The sequence below is a fragment of the Pseudonaja textilis genome, chromosome 3 (assembly GCF_049901715.1).
Source record: "Pseudonaja textilis isolate UNSWEBS1 chromosome 3, rPseTex1.2, whole genome shotgun sequence".
Classification (NCBI taxonomy): Eukaryota; Metazoa; Chordata; class Lepidosauria; order Squamata; family Elapidae; genus Pseudonaja; species Pseudonaja textilis.
Genome location: NC_141992.1, coordinates 67,018,237 through 67,037,105, shown reverse-complemented (window position 1 = coordinate 67,037,105; position 18,869 = coordinate 67,018,237). Strand labels below are relative to the sequence as shown.

General features: G+C 35.6%; 1 protein-coding gene across 2 annotated transcripts in view; it reads left to right on the top strand.

The window, feature by feature from the left end:
* Positions 1-18,869, top strand: part of NEGR1 (neuronal growth regulator 1) — a 529,658-nt gene that overhangs the window by 279,165 nt on the left and 231,624 nt on the right. The window lies entirely within an intron of this gene.

Here is an 18,869-nt window from a genome sequence, read left to right as displayed (position 1 = left end):
TCAGCATCACTCTACAACAACCCTGATGTTTCATCTTTTTCTTTTGCATCTACTTTAACTTGCAGTGTGAGATGTTCTCCCTTGTCTACCTTATGAATCTCTTATTTCATCAAAAGAATGCAAAAGTAGAGTGAATTTCTCAGTTCAGTTTAGCAGCTCCTTATTTTAGTGGAGATACAAAGTAAAAATATAAATTATTTTCAGTCTGTTGTCTCTCCGTTACAGCCAACATTGCCATCCCATTTTTCTCCATTAGAGATGTATGTAGTAAATTAGATTATTTGCTGAATTTTTCTGTTGACTACTGCGATATTTCCTAGCTTCATCTTGAAACATTACTTAAGTAAGAAAAGTGTCTCTCTCCCCCCCACCCCCCCACCCCCATGGTCTCTATGCATTAGATTTGCCATTCTGCTTTTTTGATTAACCAGTACTTCAAATATCTAATAGATATAATATTTTCTACCATAATTGATATATGACTCTGGCTTCATAGTTAACTGTAGCACGGAATGTTTGTAGTAAACATATACATCATATGGCTGAAGGTAAAGAAAAAGGATGTCCTATATATTCAGAGAAACTTGTGTATTGGCTGTGTTTTAAATGTAGCCGTGGATTAAGTATTTATTCATGAGCTGCAACACAGACTATCACATAAACTGTTCCTAAAGTGGTTGTGCCTCTTTTCCCCAGCCAGATTCCAACCATCAATGAATTGGCCAGCAGCTGGTGTTACTTTAAAAAAAATAAATAACCCCCAAATGAGAGTGCTATAGAGTAGCTGAAGTAAAAGCCGTTCCAAGTTAAGAGAGGAGTTGATATTTTGTTGAAGTTTTCTACCTTGACCATTTGAGCAATGTCGCGTCATTCAGGCAACATGCTAAGCATAACCAAATTTCAAAGGTACTATATATGAACCAGTTCATATTTGCTTTTGATCTATGCTTAGCTTAGTTGTATCCTGTTTCGGGTCTGGTGAAGCTTTTCCCCCAGGCACATTAACTCATCTCTGTTTTATAATGTCTCTTCTCAAATAGTGACCCTTGGTAGCATCACCTCTCCACAAGTCTGCTTTTTCCACTTCCAAAATGAAATTCACTTCAGTGTCTAATAAACCATTAAAAAGAAATACATACAGCCTACACTAAGAAGATACTGGAGGATGGGAAAAAATCAGTTATTCTGACATTGACACGCCCTGAATGCAAGCACTTTGCTTCACAGAATTCTTCCACTTTAATGGGTATGCTGAGAATTCTGGGAAATGAAATCCATATGTTTGAAAAGTACCAAATTGGCTGAATGCTGCCCCAAACCCTAAGAAAAAGATGCTTTGTACCAGACAATGTTCCAAATATTAAAATGCCTGGCATGTGATTCGATCAATTGTGAGCAGAAAAGCAAGAATACAATAGTATCCCATGCTTTTACTGAGGAGTAGACAAAAGAAAATCGTGTCAAAATAGTGGACCTTTGTTGAAAAAAACCATTCTCTGAAATGGATATGGCAATCTGAAAATACTGCAGATAAGATTCAGAGGAAATGAATACCTTTTTATTTCAGAAACTAGAAAATAACAACAATTACAGTCTTTTAGGGAAAATGGCAACTTGATGTAGGCAGCTCAGACGAGTATTTATTTTGGTAATCAAAGTTCTTCCTGTATCTTTTTATGGAAACAAATAAGCATTCCAGTCATTTCCTGCAAGTATTAATAAAGTTCAATAGAATAGAATTCTTTATTGGCCAAGTTTGATTGGACACACAAGGAATTTGATAGATATTATTATTATTGCAACCAGGGTCAAAGAAAAGAACATAAATGTAACTGAAAACAGTGTTTCTTGGAAATTTATCAAAAAAAACCCATAAAAGCATTCTGTCAAACACAGTTTTTTAGAAAACTCTTTCATCCTTGTCCTGGCAACACAAGTTCAGGTGCACATTTGAACTTGATAATTTCTGTAGGTAGGTTTCAGATTCAATGAAACTGAATAGTTAGAAAGTCCCAGAACTTTTATCACACTTATCACCATTGAAGCTGCTGTACATTTTATATAACAAAGCACCATTTTGTGTCAATAACCACCTCAGAGATTATGCCCTGATTAATTATTTTAAGGGATAGGTGGTTCAGGAATTAGCAATGAAATGAAGGAAGCCTTTTATCACACCAACTGCAGTTCCAAATTGGCTTGGCCATTTGATTGCTGCCTATCTTTTTCTAAAATGTCGTTTTATGCTGTCACTTCAGATTTCTGTATTTAAGCCCCAATAAAGTACAAACAAAGAAAATCAGATTAGAAATACCTTGCTTTTTTTTTTTACAAAAGATAAAAAGATAAATGAATGAAGAAAGATCACTTTGTTTATTTAGTAGCATTTATCTTGTAATAAAATCTGGGGGCTTACAAGGATAACTATCAGTAATATATTTGATGCTGTATCCTAAGTCAGATCATTGGTTCATTTCATCTGATATCATCCACTTTACTCACTATGACTTTCCAGATTTTCAACAAAAGGTTTTTTTGTACTTCAGATGACAGGGCTAATCCTTCTTAGTTTGCTACTGTTATATGCACTAATACTATATATCGTAGTCATTTTATAAAAGAACAGTGTTTATCACCACTGAATATACAACTGTTTACGGGCATGTTTGTTTGATAAATACTGACAAATACCCTTGGAACTTTTACTTCAGATCCCTTGGTTAAGGATATAGATAGTGACAGAAGTCATTGATTTATTAATATTGCTAGATGATGGAAATATGGAACAAACAATGATTCTAATATCTGATTTTTTGTTTTAACAGCAGTATAGTTATTGTTTGACTGCTGTCATATGAATGATTTTTTAAAAAGTATATTGGAAGAATTTATCCCAGTATATAATATATGTAGTTCTAAAAGCATTTTTCCAGGTGTTCAGTTGTGTTTTTAATATATATTTTTACAATTTACTGTATTGATGTGAATATTGTCCCACAATAGTTTGCATATACTTAAGCTCATAACCATCACAGCTTTACAAATTCCACAATGTGCAAGGACCCTTGAATACTTTTCCCTAAGAGTGGTATTTTTATGGCACATGTTAAATGGCGAATTACATTACATTAGTTCTGTCTTCACATTCTCTAAAGATAATTAGACTTCTTTCATTTATTGAAAGGGTGAATATTCAAATGATGATTATTTTTCAGAAGCAAAAACCAGGCATTTTCATTCTGTCATAAGTCAATATACCTTATTCCATGTATTTATACAAGTAAAACTTTAATATATGGATTTACAATCTGTTGCCCCAAGACCTCACATAGCTCTCAGAATAGGGCTGCCTTTGAATAGCCTCTGAAAGCATAAGCTACAATGGCACAAGCAGTTATTGGCACTTCTTACTTGGCACATATGATGGCTGGGTTCTGCAAGTTATGTTGTCTTCCAGTATGCTTTTGGACTCATTCTAAAGTGCTACTAGTGATATCCAAAGCTCTTCATAGCTTGGGACCAGGGTATTCATGGGGCAGTCTCCCCAGTTATATCTACCCATGAGATCCAACAGTAAAGACATGCTCCAAGTCCCATCTATTAGGGAGCAGCCTTTTCTGCTATGGTGCCTGCTTTCTAGAACCTCATTCCTTCAGAGGGTAGACTTGCTCTGACCTGACAAGCTCTCTGTAAGACCTTAAAAAACTAGTTTTGTTGCTGAGTCTTGGGCCCAAGTTATGTGGTTGAGTCTGTATCTCAATTATGTTGTTGTATTGGTTGATTATATCTTACTTGCCTTATATTTGTTATTTATTGTTTATTATTTATTGTTTTTAAATGTCTTTATTGGGTTTTTTAAAAATTTTGTTAGCTACCTAAAGTTATGTTTGAGATGGGTGTCAATAATTGAATGAAAAAATAAATAGTGGTTGAATTCTAAATTATAATGTAATAAACAGAGGAAAAATATGAAATACGTGGGGAGAAATCATAAAAACTCAGATGGATCTCTGCCATATTCATCTTATTTACATTTAAATTACATTGAAGCAAACTTAGGTTTTGCTTTTGTTTTTATTATGTTGTAGGCTCTAGGCTCTAGTTAACAGGCAAGACTATCAGAACAAAAAATGTTGTGCATTCCATTTTTACTGAGTCACTGTCTCTGGTGAACATAATTATTTCAATTTTTATTTTGGAGATATTTGGGATAAAAGAAGAACAAGACATTGTAAATTTACAGGACAAATTAAGACAGTAATATTGTCTGCCCTGGAGAATAAATAGAGGTATAAAAGTAGCCTGGATAAATAACAGAACCTAATTCAGACATTCTTCACAAAATAGTAACGAAACTATTTTCAAATGTATGTCTTTTCCCTAACGGTTTTATCTAAACCAGGCCAAACCTATTATTTGTAAAAGAGGGAGTTTTCAGACCCTTTCTTCTTCCTTCTTTCCCTCCCTCCCTCCCTCCATATCCATCCATCCAATGACGAGGATAAACTGATGTTAACTCTGTGTCCTGGGTGTATATTATGGCATGTTACAGGATGTGACTTACTTTGCAAACATTAGTCTGATGCCTGACCTTGCTGGCTAATATGTGGCCCAATACCATAGATATGAATATTAATCAAAAGAAGTGCTTGATAACTTATGTAATAAAACCTAAAGAGAATAATTCTTGCCCTGATTTATATGGACTTGCCAACAAAACCTAACCTCAAATTAGGCTTTCACTCATATTTATATTGTCTTAAACTGAATCATGTTTATTTTAAAACTAAAAGAAAAAAGAAAATCAGTAAGACACAGCAGAAAGATATAAATAGTTATATTTCTGACAACCCAATTTTGAGATGATAAAACTGGTTGTTGAAAAAATTGGGGGTTGTTGCTGTTTTTGGACATTAACATTTTACATTTCTCTAACTATTATCTACATTTTCGTAACTGTGTCTGCTAGCGGAAATAATATGATAAACTGTGACCCAATCCACATTTATATTTTCTTCTGGAGTAATTCAAGCATAGTGCAATCCAATATAGTGAGTTCAATAGAGCTTGCTCCAAGGTAAGTAGATATAGAACCACAGCCTGAATCTGAAATATTTACAGAAAATTATATAATTGGAAGAAAGGACCAAAGAAATACTGATGAGTGGAAAAGAAGCTTCAAAAGGAAAGCAAAAAAAAAAAAGAAAAAAATCACTGCATTGACGGTGTGTAGATGATTGACATGGCAGTTGGCCAAAACATGAAATAAGAAAAAAATGGAGAAAAGAAATGGACAGATTCTTTTAACATTTGAAATTCTTTCTGCCTTACAAGGTGAGCTTTGTTGACCTAAGAACATGTTACTCTAACATGACATGAGGGAAATGCCACTTATTCACTCTCCAGAATGGAAAAAAAATGTCCAAATATATTGCCTCTCTTTCAAAATTAAGCCTCACATGCAAGCACAGATTAACAATGAGAAATTCAGAATGCAATATTTCTTTATAGTTGTGATATCTATTTCTTTTTAACTCCAATACTAGTATTATTCTCTAGCATTCCTTCCATTTTATCTACTATTCAATACATTGTGTTAACAATAAGCTCAAAGCCTCTGGATTGAATTTCTCTGTGCTGCATACATTAAACATATCTCAGGGACACTGACTATGCCTATCTTGGGATCCTATAATAAAAATGAAATATCAATCATGATTAGCCCATTCTGGCTTGTTTAAAAATTCAAGGATAAATAACAGTATAAGGTACAAATGGAAATGTTTTCCTAAAGATCAATTTGATTATGTCTTTGCTTCTGCACTTGGACTCTTTCTAAAATAGTAACAGCCCTTAGACTTATATACTGCTTCACAGCCTTCTCTAAGTAATTTACAAAGTCAGCATATTGCCCCCAATAATCTGGGTCCTCATTTTGCCGCCCTCGGAAGGATGGAAAGCTGAATCAACCTAGAACCTTTGAGAATCAAACCGCTGGCAGTCGGCAGAATTTGCCTATAATACTGCATTCTACCCACTGTGCCACCACAGCTCTTGTGATTGGACTAGTTTAGAAATATTATTAAATGCATGCACGTCATATGATAGCTCCTTACCTCCTTCACTATTGTAGCTTTTAAAAAATGTGAGGCTTTCTGGCATGAAAAACACCTCAAGGTGGAAAAAGAAATTCATCATATTTAGTCTTCACCACAAACTAAATTAACATGCATCAAAGGAGAAGAGCAATTGTGTTGGTTGTCTTTTCATACAACACTCACTACTGAAACAGAATAAACAAATATACAGTCTTGTTGGGTGCAACATTGCATGCACCAGCTTTCTTTGCCTCTTATCCAATTGACCACTGTGGGCAATAGTCAGAAAGCTAGCAGAGTGGCTTTTTATCTTTACCATATTTCTCTTCTTTCACTAAAAGAAAGAATTTTCTTTGTTCATCTCTGTGTAAGAGGTCTGCTAGTAGTTAAGCAAAAATTCTTAACCTTTTCTTCTTCAGTTCTCTCTATTATCTGGTCTGATTCTACCTTGTATAAGTACTTACCTGACTTGTGCTCTCTCAGTGATAGAGAAGAGCAAAATACAGATTCTTAGTTGTAGACAGACTTAAGGGATGCCATGTTTCTTCATAAATACAACTTATCTATTTTTATTTCACACAAACATCATGCTGGAGAATATTTTATCTATATGGTATATGGTATAGGTTTCTTCGGGTATTTTCCCACGTCTTAGAGAGGAGTTTCAGTTTCAGTTTCACAGCACCAAGCAACTTTAGTACAGAACAGTTGAGCTAAGCCACGCCCTTGCTGTCTCCTTCTTGCTCACTCAGCAAATACTGTTCCAGTTTCCATGTTTCAGTTTCCAAATAGTCTCAAGTCTCTCACACACTGACAGAATGCTAGCCAGATAAATACCGATGGATGCTGGTAGGCAGAGGCACAATTTGTTTCCCCTTATTTTCCTCCCCCAAAACTAAGGCCAATCACATAGTTTCATAACGAAGCATGGGTATAGAGCTAGTGATAAATACTTATAATGTTAACATTAATATTTTTTCCACACATTCTTTATACAAGTTACTTACATCAGTCCACTTAGTGTGGACTGCTCAAAAAAGTGGCTTATGACACTTACATCCATTGCAGCATCCCCAGGGTCATGTGATCAAAATTTGGATATTTGTCAACTGGTTCATATTTATGATGGTTGCTATGTGCCAGAAACTTTTGGGGCCTACTAACAAGTAACGTCAATTGGGGAGCCAGATTCATTTAACAACCATCTTACTAACATCACCTCTGGACTGATTCATTTAACAACTGTGGGAAGAAAGATCATAAAATGTGGCAAAATTCACTTAACAAACATTTCATTTAGCAACAGAAATTTTGGGCTGGTAAGTTGAGGACTTCCAAAACTAACAACAAAAAAACACAACCTAAATAAATCTAACATTAAACATTTAAGAATCCATTCTGGATGGATGCTGAAAAGAAAATTTAAAAATCCTGATAAATTCTCCTCCCCTTACATAACAGGTCTACAAATCTTTATAAGCTTTCCCATCCTTACTTAACAAGAATATTATAATAAATAAAATATTCCAGATGAGGTGATCTCGGTCTGATAGTCGATCAAACTGACCCAACATCTAATCATAATTTATATGTGAAAAATTTTAAAAAACAGTCAACAGTTATCCCAACATTGCATTAATCTTCAAATCACCCTGTTAACCATCTGTTATTGTATTTAACATATAGAAAGTCACAAATGACTTCCAGTCTCTTATAAAACTGTCTAATCCATTGTCTATAATCAAAGCAGTTAGTTTTACCATCTCTGCTAATTCAGTCAATTTTAAAATCCATTCTTCAACAGTTGGCATCTTTTTCCTTTCCATTGCTTAGCAAATACAATCCTCTCAGCAGTCACCATATAAAGAAATAGCATCCCAAATTGTTTTGGATTAGTTTGTCCATAATACCTAAAAGAAAAGTTTCAGGTTTCATTAATATTTGAATCTTAAATATTTTCTGTATTGTCATTATTATGTTTATCCAGTAAGTTTTTCCATGATTGCAAGACTACCACATATGATAAAAGGTACCTGGATTTTGATTACATTTTCAACACTTATTACAAGTCCCTCTATACATGTTCACTAGTCTAAAATATTTATATCCAATTGTCCAATATTAACAGTTTGTGGATGCTTCACAGCATTCCCAGTTAGTTGTCTATAGTGTTAAATTCAGCTTAGTAGTACACAGGTTCAGATCAGATTAGCACTTGCATCTCCACAAAATAATCATAGCTGCTCTTTGTTATTGTGAAAGCTTTTTAAATATAGCTTTCTACATGTTAACTTTGCTATAAGCATGCTTGAATCTTTAAAAAGATTTCAGAAGTCAGGCAGTTTTTCAAGTGAATTAGAATCTCCTTTGCAATACTGAAAACTATTCAGGAATCTCTAGATTATTATTCTCATATCTTTGGGTATAGATTTCAGAATAAAACCAATATACTACATGTTTTTACAGTTTGTGAATTCAGACCAATTTTGAATTCCCAGATACCTTCACAGTATCTGGAAAATATGGCAGACAAAACAAGAAGAATAGCATTGAACTCCCCGACATAAATACAAAAAACACAGTTATGCACAGGGAAGCCAAAGCCTCTCTGCTTACACTGGACTTATTTTGATTCTATCCAAGGATGTAGGTCCCTTCCTATGTTGTATATCTGCATTCGTTTATTTGTACATGTAAACACAATTTATGGATTCAGTGTGTCATTGCAATTGATGCTTTTGAATTAAATATGCTCAATATTTCCAGTGTAACGGGTGCTGCCCTTTTCTACTAATAAACCTCCCTAATGCCTCCATAAATATTAATATATTGATTTAGTCTCTACAATGTTTGTGAGGACTAATTTATTTTCTAAATCTGGCCAAGAGGGACTTGTAGTGGGGACTAACAAGATAAATTTTATACAAATTTATTTAAAGTGGGGCAAAATAAATATGTAGAAGACATCTATAATCATGCCAACAACCACTTCCCACTTAAAACTGACAAAGCATTGCTCTTTTAAATTGCTGCTGCTTGAGATGTCAATTTGTTATAAAATTAACTTCTTGATGCCAGCGACTGTTATCAACTTGTCTTTTCTCTATGAAGAAGACCAGAACGATTGAACAAATTTGTGTTGGATTGCAAAGTAGTTTGGTAAGATTTATAAAAAAAATAGAGACAGGCAATCATTCTATAAAATGCATATTTATACTCTTTTATTATTGTCACATGGATGCTGTCATGTCTGTGGCTATAAATCATTCTTCTTCTTATATGCTTTCCAGTATGTAAAGTGAATATTTGACAGTCCTGTGCCACTAAAACCTAGTATGAGTTTTGGTTCATCTGCTTAGTCCATAAACCTTCCCATAAACCTAGCACAAGAGATTAAAGAATGGAGTGTCAAGCAGTCATGGGTAACATCTGAGGCAGCTTCTAAATGGTTTTGCAAAAGGGGAAGTGAAAGCCGTCTGTAATATGATCTAAGAATCACTTGTTCAAAGAAGGGGGAAGCACCAGTAAGCTCATTTGTATCATAGCCATTTTATAAACATGATAAAGAAGAGTAGAGCTCTACTCTGCTATAAATGGAATGTGATATATGGTTCACATTTATCAATGAATCTTCTACCATTAAAAAGAAAATCCACAATGGTATCTTGGGAAAGTGATGGGAGGAAATATAGGTGAAACTAGAAAAATTAGAATATTGTGCAAAAGTTCATTTATTTAAGTAACGCAACTTAAAAGGTGAACCTAATATATGAGATACTCATTACATGCAAAGTAAGATAGTTCAAGCTGTGATTTGTCATAACTGCAATGATTATGGCTTATAGCTCATGAAAACCCCAAATCCACAATCTCAGAAAATTAGAATATTACATGCAATCAGTAAAACAAGGATTGCACATAGAACAATATTGGACCTCTGGAAAGTATAAGCATGCATACTCAGTACTTGGTTTGGGCCCCTTTTGCAGCCCCTTTTGCCCAATGCGGCGTGGCATGGAAGCTATTAGCCTGTGGCACTGCTGAGGTGTTATGGAAGACCAGGATGCTTCAGCTCTTCTGCATTGTTCGGTCTCATGTCTCTCATCCTTCTCTTGGCAATGCCCCATAGATTCTCCATGGGGTTCAGGTCAGGCGAGTTTGCTGGGCAATCAAGCACAGTAATCCTACAGTCATTGAACCAGGCTTTGGTGCTTTTGGCAGTGTGGGCAGGTACCAAGTCCTGCTACAAAATGAAATCAGCATCCCCATAAAGCTTATCTGTGGAAGGAAGCATGAAGTGCTCCAAAATCTCCTGGTAGACGGCTGTGTTGACCCTGGACTTAATGAAGCACAGTGGACCAACACCAGCAGATGACATGGCTCCCCAAATCAACACAGACTGTGGAAACTTCACACTGGACTTCAAGCATTTTGCAGTGTGTGCCTCTCCATTCTTCCACCAGACTCTGGGTCCTTGGTTTCCAAATGAGATGCAAAATTTGCTCTCATCAGAAAAGAGGACTTTGGACCACTGAGCAACAGACTAGGCCTCTTTTCTTTAGCCCAGGTAAGACGCTTCTGATGTTGTTTGTTGTTCAGGAGCAGCTTGACAAGAGGAATACGACATTTGAAGCCCATGTCCAGGATCTGTCTCTGTGTGGTGGCTCTTGATTCACTGACTCCATCCTCAGTCCACTCCTTGTGAAAGTCCCCAACACTTTTGAATGGCCTTTTCCTGACAATTCTCTCCAGGCTGCGGTCATCACCTTTGCACCTTTTTCTTCCACACTTTTCCCTTCCACATAACTTTCTATTAATGTGCTTTGATAGAGCATTTTGGGAACATCCAACTTCTTTTGCAATTACCTTTTGAGGCTTTCCCTCCTTATAGAGGGTGTCAATGATGGTTTTCTGCACAACTGTCAGGTCAGCAGTCTTTCCCATGATTGTGCTTCCTACTGAACCAGACTGAGAGACCATTTAAAGGCTCAGGAACCCTTTGCAGGTGTTATGGCTTAATTAGCTGATTAGAGTGTTACACTTTGAGCTTAGAATATTGACCCTTTTCACAATATTCTAATTTTCTGAGATTGTGGATTTGGGGTTTTCATGAGCTGTAAGCCATCATCATCTCAATTATGACACATCACGGCTTAAACTATCTTACTTTGCATGTAATGAGTATCTCATATATTAGGTTCACCTTTTAAGTTGCGTTACTTAAATAAATGAACTTTTGCACAATATTCTAATTTTTCTAGTAGGTTTGTGAGATCCAGAACCTGATCCAGAGGTTTACAAGTTCCTTTAGCAAAGTATAAAACTCTTTCAGTCAGTGAGTAAAGATTTAGTGTTAGATCCAGCTTAATATGGCATCAGTTAAAAAACAATAGCCATATACAATATAAATTTTCAGTTAATTTGAAAGATGAATCCATCTTTGGTCAGAATTCAATGTGCAATAAATTGTTGGAGGCCACAAGTGTTGGAGGCCACAAGTTGAAAGAAAGAAAGAAAGAAAGAAAGAAAGAAAGAAAGAAAGAAAGAAAGAAAGAAAGAAAGAAAGAAAGAAAGAAAGAAAGAAAGAAAGAAAGAAAGAAAGAAAGAAAGAAAGAAAGAGTTTAAACTAGGAAGAAGGCAAGTCTATCTTTTCTTCAAAAAATAATTTTTTAAATAGATTTAGAATTGATTTTCTTGGGCAATAATAACTAGACAAAATAAATTTTATAAAAATGGCTCAGTCACACAATCTCAGCTCAACTCATGTCACAGGGTTGTTGTGGGGAAAATAAGAGAAAGGTGTGTTGTATAAGCATGTTGCTGTGAATTATTTGTAAAAACAAAGGAAGGATATAGAGGTGGTATTCAGCAGGTTCTGACCAGGTCTGGGGAACTGGTAGCGAAAATTTTGAGTAGTTCGGAGAACCGGCAAATACTACCTCTGACTGGAGATTTTACAGTATCCTTCCCCTGCCACGCCCACTAAGCCATGCTCACAGAACTGCTAGTAAAAAAAATTGAATCCCACTACTGAAGGACATGCGATAAATTAACAAACAAAAAATAAAAATTGCTTTTGACTATTTTCAGAATTAGGAAACCTGACACTAAAACAATCCTATTAAAAAGCAATTTCATCTTGAAATACTTTTTTCACTTTTCTGTAAGCACAGTTGTCAAACTCCTGAAATATGGGAGAAATTTTCATACAACTAAGTATCTTTGTAACTCTGTGTTAAAAAGAAAGCCTGAGATTTATTTATACTCAATTTCAAGTAATTCTTTAATGATACCTCATTCTGTTTGGAATTGGTTGATGTCATCTTCACTGTACAATTACATGAACTATATTAATTGAATCAGCTGGTATTCTGTTAGGGGCAGAAATGAAGCAAGAATGTCTGTCTTGTGTAGTTTCTGAGCACTATGTGTAAACCTGTATCTCTGTGTCTTGCATGCATAAGTATATACAAAGAGAAGGACTTATTACATTAACTGATTGGCCATCTCATTCTACTGATACAAAACAAATCTTTAAAAAATAAAGTAATTAGAATATTTTAAACTTAAAAGAGGAGAATTGTTTTACTTAGAATCAGAATAGAACTGGAATAGAGCTGTTCAGGCAGAAGACTTATACAATTTCAGACAAGTGGCTATCCAGTCTTTTCTTAAAAATCTATAATGATGAAGCATCCACAACTTCTGAAGGCAAGCTGTTCCACTAGTTAAATGCCCTCACTATTAGGCGAGGAATTAAGTTTCTCCTTAATTCCAGGTTGCTTCTCTCCTTGATTAGTTTCCATCCATTGTTTCTTGTCTTGCCTTCCAATGCTTTAGAAAATAAGTTGATCTCCTCTTCTTTGTGGCAGCCCCTCAAATACTGGAATATTGCAATCATGTTACACACACACACACACACAGAGAGAGAGAGAGAGAGAGAGAGAGAGAGAGAGAGCTTTCTTTTCTCTAGACTAGTCAAACTCAAACCTGCAACCATTTTTCATAAGTTTTTGTCTCTAGGCCTTTAATCATCCTAGTTGCTCTTCTCTGCACTTTTTCCAAACTCTCAGCATCTTTTTTGTAATGTTGTGACCAAAACTGGATGCAGTATTCCAGGTGTGGCCTTACTAAAGTTTTATAAAGCAGTATTAATACTTCATGTGATTTTGATTCTATGTCTCTGTTTATACAATCAAGGATTGTAGTAGCTTTTTTGATTGCTGCCTCACACTGCTAGCTCATTTATAGGAATGATGAAACTATTACCATTCCTATAAACATTTAGAATTTTAGAAAATTTGTAAATGTTTATAGCAGAGGTCTCCAAACTTGGCAATTTTAAAACTTGTAGACTTCAACTCCCAGAATTCTCCAGCCAGCTGGCTTGAGAATTATGGGAATTGAAGTCCACAAGTCTTAAAGTTGCCAAGTTTGAGGCCCCTGGTTTATAGGAATGGTGCTAATTTCAGGATATTATAAGATACTGATAAAAATTATGTAGTTCATCCTGGAATTTCTGGTAGACTTGATAAGTTACAATAAGTTTTTTAAAAGTATACATAAATATATCTTGACATTAAAATAATGTGCATGAAATTTGTGAGAAGTAAGAGTTTCTCAATAACCCACTGTGTACCCTAGGTGCAAAATCTAAACACAATCAAATTATAAACTATTACAGAAAAGAAACAGCCAGCTAATTAAACTAGAATTCAACGAGGGTTGTTTTGTTTGAAGGAGATCCAGAATGAAGTGAAATGCAGGCAATGTTCTTTCAGAAATGCCACAACTAATCCAGCTTAAGTTGAACAGATTAGTCAGCTTTTTTCAGGGGTGGGATTCTACCAGTTTGCACCTATTCGCTAGAACCAGTTGTTAACGTTCTAAGCAGTTCGGAGAACCTATTGTTAGAAGAAATTACTGGCCTAATCCTATAAGGAAAGTAGGAAGGAAATATTCTGGTGTTGCTTACAGACACTGCCTCTCTGTTAACCCTTCTTACATTCTTGGCAGGACTAGACTTCCTGTCTCAGGAACCTCTCTGGAGGTGTTTTTTTGCTCCTTTGCTGGTACTTTGCTTGTGGGGAGTGACCATTCAAAGTTACAATGGCACTGGAAAAAGTGACTTGACCATTTTTCACACTTACGACTGTTGCAGCATCCCCACAGTCACGAGAGGCCAGGCGAGGAGATACGTGCCTCGATGTGGGTGATATTGAGTTGGCCACACCCAGCCAATAACATGACCACCAAGCCATGTCCACCCAGTCACATGACCACCAAGCCATGCCCGCCACCTAAGCCACATCCACAGAACCGGTTGTTAAAAAATTGAATCCCACCCCTGGCTTCTTTACAAGACAGAAATCATTCTGGGACCTTGTATGCCTTTTGGGAGTTTTTTTTTTCAAACTGAGAGGCATGAATCAGGATTCCATTTTTTGATACAAAGCTAATGGTGTCTCCCACATGAAATATCTCCAGTGAAACGTTATCATCATTTAAAACTCTTTTGTCATCTTTGCTTAATGTGCTATGTGATGAAATAGCTTTGGAAATAAAATTCCATATTTTCACTTCAAAGACATGAAGATTGGTGAGAAATAAAAGGTCTCAAGCTTTTGTGAAGCAAAAAGATGGACAAGCAGAAACATCAAAGGAAATATATACAGTCAATTAATTTTGTGATGGATAAAATCCTATATCAACAGGCTTTTCAATACATTTAAGTAGATTTTTCAATATTTTTGTATTTGTATTTCTCTGGTCATTACTAACCAAACAGATTTTGCAGAAATTTGAGAATTTTAGCTTTTATTTTCTAAAATCAAAATGAGACTTTCCTTCAGCGTTCTGTGAAAGAGCTTGTGATCTCTGCAGCAATAAAATAACTTTGGTTTTTTGGGGTAGGTAGAATAACAATTTTACAATAATGAGGTATATCCATTGTTGATAAGGGGTTAGAGATGGTGCAAACCATTGGAAAGTGGGGCGACAAGGAAAATGAAGAAAGAGAATGTATTTTTCCTTACACATAAAATGATTACTGGTAAAAAGTCCAAAAATACATCTGTTGTAGTCTGACATTCTACCCACTCCATTTCTTAAAGGCAAATGATATATTTATACTTATTGGTTAAACATTTCTTTTTGGCAGTTGGTAATTATGTATCTCCCTGTATCTTTCTGCTTGCAACCTTGCAAGTTAAACAAATCTAATTATAAAAATGCAGAACATTACATGTATCAATAAAGGCAATTAAAATGCTAGGAATGTAATTAAGAAGAAAATTATAATTTTGAGAAGAAAAATGAATATGCTCAAGGGCATTTATACTTGGAAACAAGAGCAAAAATAATTGCAACAGACCAGGAATGCTGTAAACAATATTTATGTACAAAAGAAGATGGAAAATAGATTTGCAATTTCAAAAATCAGTATCATGCCAGGATCATGAAGGGCTCCTTGACTTTTCATTCAATAGATTCCTAGCTATAAGAATATTGTTGGCTTTGGCTTTGGGTCTTGACTGCTCAGTACAGGTAGTCCTGAATTTATGACACCTGTAGAACCCAAAATGTCCATTTATTTACAAGACAGTTGTAAAGTGAGTTGTAGTCCATTTCATGCCCTTTTTTTGCCATGGCTGTTAAGCAAATTGCTGCAGTTGTTAACTGAATCATGCAGTTCTTAAGTGAATCTGAAATCCTCTATTTCCTTTGCTGGTTGAAAGCCAGCTGGGAAGGTTACAAATGGTGATCACATGATCCTGGGACCCTGCAGTTATCATAGATGCATGCCAGTGTTAAATGTAGCAATAGTAGACTTATATACTTCTCCATAATGCTTTACAGCCCTCTCAAATTGGTTTACAGAATCAGCCTATTGCCCCCAACAATCTGGGTCCTCATTTTACCGACCTTGAAAGGGTCGAAGGCTGAATCAACTCTGAGCCCATCAGGATTAAACTCTTGGCAATGAGCAATGAATTAGCCTGCCATACTGCATTCTAACCATTGTGCCACCACAGCTCTTACGTGACCATAAGGATGCTGCAACAGTTGTAAGTGTGAAAGCCAGTTATAAGTCACTTTTTTCAGTGTTGTTATAACTTTCAACAGTCACTAAATAAATGGTTGTAAATTGAGGGCTACTTTTTCTTTTATTCTTTCAGATTGTGTTCTCACGGTCAGCTTGCTGTTGTATTCTGAAGTTGGACTGGATTTGCAACCACACCATTAACTCAATGCTTCTATTACAATACTTCTATTAATATTATTAATAATATGCTGCCTTTCATGGGATTAGGACACTGGCCTTATATTTAAAGTTTTGATAATTTTTAATTGGTGCTACCCTCAAACAAATCATCTACCAATTAATAATATGATTGATTGATTGATCTTTTTTAAAAATGCCTGATACACAATGATTCAGGTTACTATACACCATTCAAACACATAACAATAATATAAAAGAACAAAAAAAATGTGCATCCAAAAAAGAAACTATACCAAAGTAAAACAAAATCCCACAAGGTCTCACCACTACTTTATACAATAATTTATGGGAGTATATCCAGGTTTTCAGTGCTTCCTGGAATATAATCAGGATAGGAGCTCTGGTGAGTTGCCATTCAAGAGATCAGGCACCCTGACAGAGTTTATTAGTTCAAAATTAGTCTATCTTAGTTGTACACATATTTATCAGTATTATTATGCAGAATATTGACTGTAACATCTTAAAATAATTGCCTGATTTCTGAAGGCATCAGAGCCATATTCATAATTTATATGCAAGACCTGTAGCACTGAATGGTTGGTGCAAAGTTTGGAGGTCAGACTGTTCATGTATTTGTATTCTAGTGTTGCTCATTACTGGTCAATTTAGCTGAAGCTAATGAGAGTTGTAGTTCAGCAATATGTCGTAAGTCACCAGGATCCCTGCCTATAGGCTAGCTGTCAGTGGTCCAAGTAATGCACCCATAGAAAACAAACTCCAAAAAACCCCGGTACTGGCCGGTTGCTGGGTTACTTGCTCATCCTCCAGCCACCTGTGAGAATGTCCTTGGTTTCCACAGGAAAACCTTATTGTTTTGGCTAACTATTTCCCCCACCCCACTGCTGTGTGGCAATTTTGAAGCCTCTAAGATGGCTTCAGCCAGGTTCACTTCAGAGTTGACTCTAGCATCTTCTTAGAGAAAAAATCTCAGGCCCGCATCTTGGGTGTTCCCTTTTGAAAATAAGAGGAAGCTGGCGCTCATGCCATTTAAGTTGTTGAAATGATTAGGGTTCCAAATAAACCAATTTGGTACTCAGTTTCTGGGGAAGCCAAATCTATACCAAGAAAAAGTTGAGTATGTTGCACTATCTCATTAAATAACTTTTAAGGATGGCTGTTCACAGTTCATTTCTTAAAGGTTGAAATAGTTCCCCTCAGTTCCTATCCTTCATGCTGCTTTATAAGAAAATAATTTTTCCCAATCTCTTTACACCAGAATTCTCTGCAAATTCTGTTTTCTTTCGTTCGGTTGCTAAAATATGTCTGTGGTGACCTTAGAATAATGCTATCTTAGGTTTCATGAGGAAGCCATAACCTTTAACACCGGGTAATTACGATGTCCTCCGTTTTGCTGCAATTTGTCTATGAAAGAAAGACCATTTGGGTAAGATACATGGTATAAGATAAAGTCTGACAGCAGGTGAGAGAATTGTTGATTACAGCTGTAGTGACAAAACATACTTAAACCTAACATTCCATAATGTAGCACTTGGAAGAAATTTTATAGGTCGTCTAGTCCAACACTCTACTTAGCCCAGATCCACTGAAACATCCCTGACAGGTAGTCATCAATCCTCCATTTGAAAACCTCAGTGAAGGATACACCATAGTTTTAGAAGGGCACTGTATTGCTTAACAGGTTTTACCATCAGGAAATAGTTAGCCTGCATCTCTTTCTTAAGTGTCCAGTCTTGATTTTTTTCTTAATTTCAAAAAGAAACAATGAATCCTCATTCCCATATTTAGATATCCTCATTTATAGATGTTGGTATGATATTTTAAGTGACAGGTAGTTGAGAAATGTTCCACTTGATGCAGCAGTTATGGAGAACTTGGAAAAGATTTTCAGATTTCAATAGTATCTCTACCTACTAAGATCAGAATTGTGCAAGCGTGATATTTTCTTTAACATGCTCTGGAAGCAAAAGTTGGGATTTGAGGAAGCAGGAAAGAAAGACTCTTGAGTATGCCAAACAAACCAATGGATCACCAAACAACTCAATGAAGAGTTTGCACTCAAGGTAGAAATGACTACGCTCAAATTATCTTATGTCAGATATATTGTGCATAAATCTAGCTCACTGGGAAGGTTCTAATGCTGGGAAAGCTAGAAAGAAAGAGGAGAAGAGGAAAACCAATAGCAAAGTTGATGGAGTCAGGTATATTGGCAAAGATCACTGGAAGATGTGAAAGACTGGATTAGGGACAGATGGTTAGGAGAAAATCTATGTAAAATCTATGTAATTATTAAGAATTCACAATGATATAATGGCACATAATCAATCATCTGATCTTTTCTCTGAATTTTATCAAGCTTTTCAATTCCTTTTTTTAAGAGCAGAGCCAAGTGCTATCTAACCAACATGCTCCTCCATTTCCCTAATCTGTAACAAGAAGTTACACATGTTCATTTGAACATCAATCAGTTGGATTCAGCCAAGTGTCCAAGACTGTAATAATCACTTTAAACCATGCATCTTTTGAGG